A 6363-nucleotide genomic window follows, 5' to 3' on the forward strand; every position below is an offset into this window, starting at 1 on the left:
TTATAGCCCATGTTTTTTGAAATTTTGAAAAAAAAAGTTAGCCTCGTTTCTCATCATTTTGGACCATGGGCTATAGCCCATATCGTACGGCATTCTATAGCGCGCCGTTTTTCATCATTTTTAAAGATTTGAAAAAAATGACGAAATGACAAAAACGAAAGGTTATAGCCCACGTTTTTTGAAATTTTGAAAAAAAAAGTTAGCCTCGTTTCTCATCATTTTGGACCATGGGCTATAGCCCATATCGTACGGCATACTACAGCGCGCCGTTTTTCATCATTTTTGAAGATTTGAAAAAAATGACGAAATGACAAAAACGAAAGGTTATAGCCCATGTTTTTTGAAATTTTGAAAAAAAAAGTTAGCCTCGTTTCTCATCATTTTGGACCATGGGCTATAGCCCATATCGTACGGCATACTATAGCGCGCCGTTTTTCATCATTTTTGAAGATTTGAAAAAAATGACAAAAACGAAAGGTTATAGCCCATGTTTTTTGAAATTTTGAAAAAAAAAGTTAGCCTCGTTTCTCATCATTTTGGACCATGGGCTATAGCCCATATCGTACGGCATTCTATAGCGCGCCGTTTTTCATCATTTTTAAAGATTTGAAAAAAATTACGAAATGACAAAAACGAAAGGTTATAGCCCATGTTTTTTGAAATTTTGAAAAAAAAAGTTAGCCTCGTTTCTCATCATTTTGGACCATGGGCTATAGCCCATATCGTACGGCATACTATAGCGCGCCGTTTTTCATCATTTTTGAAGATTTGAAAAAATGACGAAATGACAAAAACGAAAGGTTATAGCCCATGTTTTTTGAAATTTTGAAAAAAAAAGTTAGCCTCGTTTCTCATCATTTTGGACCATGGGCTATAGCCCATATCGTACGGCATACTATAGCTCGCCGTTTTTCATCATTTTTGAAGATTTGAAAAAAATGACAAAATGACAAAAACGAAAGGTTATAGCCCATGTTTTTTGAAATTTTGAAAAAAAAAGTTAGCCTCGTTTCTCATCATTTTGGACCATGGGCTATAGCCCATATCGTACGGCATACTACAGCGCGCCGTTTTCATCATTTTTGAAGATTTGAAAAAAATGACAAAATGACAAAAACGAAAGGTTATAGCCCATGTTTTTTGAAATTTTGAAAAAAAAAAGTTAGCCTCGTTTCTCATCATTTTGGACCATGGGCTATAGCCCATATCGTACGGCATTCTATAGCGCGCCGTTTTTCATCATTTTTAAAGATTTGAAAAAAATTACGAAATGACAAAAACGAAAGGTTATAGCCCATGTTTTTTGAAATTTTGAAAAAAAAAGTTAGCCTCGTTTCTCATCATTTTGGACCATGGGCTATAGCCCATATCGTACGGCATTCTATAGCGCGCCGTTTTTCATCATTTTTAAAGATTTGAAAAAAATTACGAAATGACAAAAATGAAAGGTTATAGCCCATGTTTTTTGAAATTTTGAAAAAAAAAGTTAGCCTCGTTTCTCATCATTTTGGACCATGGGCTATAGCCCATATCGTACGGCATACTATAGCGCGCCGTTTTTCATCATTTTTGAAGATTTGAAAAAAATGACAAAATGACAAAAACGAAAGGTTATAGCCCATGTTTTTTGAAATTTTGAAAAAAAAAGTTAGCCTCGTTTCTCATCATTTTGGACCATGGGCTATAGCCCATATCGTACGGCATACTATAGCGCGCCGTTTTTCATCATTTTTGAAGATTTGAAAAAATGACGAAATGACAAAAACGAAAGGTTATAGCCCATGTTTTTTGAAATTTTGAAAAAAAAAGTTAGCCTCGTTTCTCATCATTTTGGACCATGGGCTATAGCCCATATCGTACGGCATACTATAGCGCGCCGTTTTTCATCATTTTTGAAGATTTGAAAAAAATGACAAAATGACAAAAACGAAAGGTTATAGCCCATGTTTTTTGAAATTTTGAAAAAAAAAGTTAGCCTCGTTTCTCATCATTTTGGACCATGGGCTATAGCCCATATCGTACGGCATACTATAGCGCGCCGTTTTTCATCATTTTTGAAGATTTGAAAAAAATTACAAAATGACAAAAACGAAAGGTTATAGCCCATGTTTTTTGAAATTTTGAAAAAAAAAGTTAGCCTCGTTTCTCATCATTTTGGACCATGGGCTAGAGCCCATATCGTACGGCATACTATAGCGCGCCGTTTTTCATCATTTTTGAAGATTTGAAAAAAATGACAAAATGACAAAAACGAAAGGTTATAGCCCATGTTTTTTGAAATTTTGAAAAAAAAAGTTAGCCTCGTTTCTCATCATTTTGGACCATGGGCTATAGCCCATATCGTACGGCATTCTATAGCGCGCCGTTTTTCGTCATTTTTAAAGATTTGAAAAAAATTACGAAATGACAAAAACGAAAGGTTATAGCCCATGTTTTTTGAAATTTTGAAAAAAAAAGTTAGCCTCGTTTCTCATCATTTTGGACCATGGGCTATAGCCCATATCGTACGGCATACTATAGCGCGCCGTTTTTCATCATTTTTGAAGATTTGAAAAAATGACGAAATGACAAAAACGAAAGGTTATAGCCCATGTTTTTTGAAATTTTGAAAAAAAAAGTTAGCCTCGTTTCTCATCATTTTGGACCATGGGCTATAGCCCATATCGTACGGCATACTATAGCGCGCCGTTTTTCATCATTTTTGAAGATTTGAAAAAAATGACAAAATGACAAAAACGAAAGGTTATAGCCCATGTTTTTTGAAATTTTGAAAAAAAAAGTTAGCCTCGTTTCTCATCATTTTGGACCATGGGCTATAGCCCATATCGTACGGCATACTATAGCGCGCCGTTTTTCATCATTTTTGAAGATTTGAAAAAAATGACAAAATGACAAAAACGAAAGGTTATAGCCCATGTTTTTTGAAATTTTGAAAAAAAAAGTTAGCCTCGTTTCTCATCATTTTGGACCATGGGCTATAGCCCATATCGTACGGCATTCTATAGCGCATGGTCCAAAATGATGAGAAACGAGGCTAACTTTTTTTTTCAAAATTTCAAAAAACATGGGCTATAACCCATCGTTTTTTAAATTAATTTTTTTTTGTCAAATCATCAAAAATGATGAAAAACGGCGCGCTATAGTATGCCGTACGATATAGGCTATAGCCCATGGTCCAAAATGATGAGAAACGAGGATAACCTTTTTTTCAAAATTTCAAAAAACATAGGCTATAACCCATCGTTTTTAAATTTTTTGTCAAATCATCAAAAATGATGAAAAACGGCGCGCTATAGTATGCCGTACGATATAGGCTATAGCCCATGGTCCAAAATGATGAGAAACGAGGATAATTTTTTTTTGAAAATTTCAAAAAACATGGGCTATAACCCATCGTTTTTTTTATTTTTTCATTTTTGTCAAATCATCAAAAATGATGAAAAATGGCGCGCTATAGTATGCCGTACGATATAGGCTATAGCCCATGGTCCAAAATGATGAGAAACGAGGCTAACTTTTTTTTTCAAAATTTCAAAAAACATGGGCTATAACCCATCGTTTTTTAAATTTTTAAATTTTTGTCAAATCATCAAAAATTATGAAAAACGGCGCGCTATAGTATGCCGTACGATATACGCTATAGCCCATGGTCCAAAATTATGAGAAACGAGGATAACTTTTTTTTCAAAATTTCAAAAAACATGGGCTATAACCCATCGTTTTTTTTATTTTTTCATTTTTGTCAAATCATCAAAAATGATGAAAAATGGCGCGCTATAGTATGCCGTACGATATAGGCTATAGCCCATGGTCCAAAATGATGAGAAACGAGGCTAACTTTTTTTTTCAAAATTTCAAAAAACATGGGCTATAACCCATCGTTTTTTAAATTTTTAAATTTTTGTCAAATCATCAAAAATGATGAAAAACGGCGCGCTATAGTATGCCGTACGATATACGCTATAGCCCATGGTCCAAAATGATGAGAAACGAGGATAACTTTTTTTTCAAAATTTCAAAAAACATGGGCTATAACCCATCGTTTTTTTCATTTTTTCATTTTTGTCAAATCATCAAAAATGATGAAAAATGGCGCGCTATAGTATGCCGTACGATATAGGCTATAGCCCATGGTCCAAAATGATGAGAAACGAGGCTAACTTTTTTTTTCAAAATTTCAAAAAACATGGGCTATAACCCATCCTTTTTTAAATTTTTAAATTTTTGTCAAATCATCAAAAATTATGAAAAACGGCGCGCTATAGTATGCCGTACGATATAGACTATAGCCCATGGTCCAAAATGATGAGAAACGAGGATAACTTTTTTTTCAAAATTTCAAAAAACATGGGCTATAACCCATCGTTTTTTTCATTTTTTCATTTTTTTCAAATCATCAAAAATGATGAAAAATGGCGCGCTATAGTATGCCGTACGATATAGGCTATAGCCCATGGTCCAAAATGATGAGAAACGAGGATAACTTTTTTTTCAAAATTTCAAAAAACATGGGCTATAACCCATCGTTTTTTTCATTTTTTCATTTTTGTCAAATCATCAAAAATGATGAAAAACGGCGTGCCATAGAATGCCGTACGATATGGGCTATAGCCCACGGTCCAAAATGATGAGAAACGAGGCTAACTTTCTTTTTCAAAATTTCAAAAAACATGGTCTATAACCCATCGTTTTTTTCATTTTTTTCAAATCCTCAAAAATGATGAAAAACGGCGTGCCATAGTATGCTGTACGATATGGGCTATAGCCCACGGTCCAAAATGATGAGAAACGAGGCTAACTTTTTTTTTCAAAATTTCAAAAAACATGGGCTATAACCCATCGTTTTCTTCATTTTTTCATTTTTTTCAAATCCTCAAAAATGATGAAAAACGGCGTGCCATAGTATGCCGTACGATATAGGCTATAGCCCACGGTCCAAAATGATGAGAAGCGAGGCTAACTTTTTTTTTCAAAATTTCAAAAAACATGGGCTATAACCCATCGTTTTTTTCATTTTTTCAAATCCTCAAAAATGATGAAAAAAGGCGTGCCATAGTATGCCGTACGATATGGGCTATAGCCCACGGTCCAAAATGATGAGAAACGAGGCTAACTTTTTTTTTCAAATTTTCAAAAAACATGGGCTATAACCCATCGTTTTTTTCATTTTTTCCAAATCCTCAAAAATGATGAAAAACGGCGTGCCATAGTATGCCGTACGATATGGGCTATAGCCCACGGTCCAAAATGATGAGAGAAAGTTAGCCTCGTTTCTCATCATTTTGGACCATGAGCTATAGCCCATATCGTACCCTAACCCTACTATAGCACGCCGTTTTTCATCATTTTTGAGGATTTGAAAAAAATGAAAAAAACGATGGGTTATAGCCCATGTTTTTTGAAATTTTGGAGGATTGCGGAGCAAATTGCGGAGGATTGCGGAGGATTTTTCTCCAAAATTTCAAAAAACGATGGGCTATAACCCATCATTTTTTTAATTTTTGGAGAAAAAAATTTGAGTGTTGCGGAGGATTGCGGAGTGTTGTGGAGGATTGCGGAGCAAATTGCGGAGTGTTGCGGAGGATTTTTCTCCAAAATTTCAATAAACGATGGGCTATAACCCATCGTTTTTTGAATTTTTGGAGAAAAAAAATGTAGTTTTGCGTAGGATGAGAAACATTAGCAAATTGCGGACTGTTACGGAGGATGAGAAACATTAGCATTTATCATTTATCATTTTGGACCATGGGCATATAGCCAACACAATGAGCAGAAAATAGAAATGAACCATTGTAAATACAACACGCCGACCTCTGCATTACCACCCAACAAACAGACTTGCAAAAGATTGAGTCTGTCCTTGAAAGTGCCCTCCAAGAAATGTCAAGCTACTACAATACAACCACCTGAAACCCAACCCATCAAAAACCCAAATATGCAGCTTCCACCTGAGGAACCGAGACGCAAAAAAAGAACTGAGCATCACAAACTCTCCATAAAAAAACACCCGGAGAACACAAAAGCCACGGTCAACACCCACAATAACATCCTGTGAAAACTAGTGAACTCCAAGTGGGACGCAGACCCACAAACAATCAGTGCAACTGCCATGGCCCTGTATTTCTCTACAGCAGAGTGGCTCAAGCTGGAGCCGATCACGTCACACCAAATTGGTCGACACAGCCCTAAATAACAACTCCTTTCGTGGCTGTTTACATTCGAGGGTCGCCGGTCCTCTCGAACGGAACAGTTTAACGTCATGCCCAGGACGAAAAGATATAGAGAACACCAACATGAAAAATAACAGTATATAGCGTTGTCTATATAGCGCGCCGCTCAATGACCTGAGACCATGGACCAATG

This window comes from Protomyctophum bolini, assembly GCF_963924005.1.
Source record: "Protomyctophum bolini genome assembly, contig: SCAFFOLD_142, whole genome shotgun sequence".
Classification (NCBI taxonomy): domain Eukaryota; kingdom Metazoa; phylum Chordata; class Actinopteri; order Myctophiformes; family Myctophidae; genus Protomyctophum; species Protomyctophum bolini.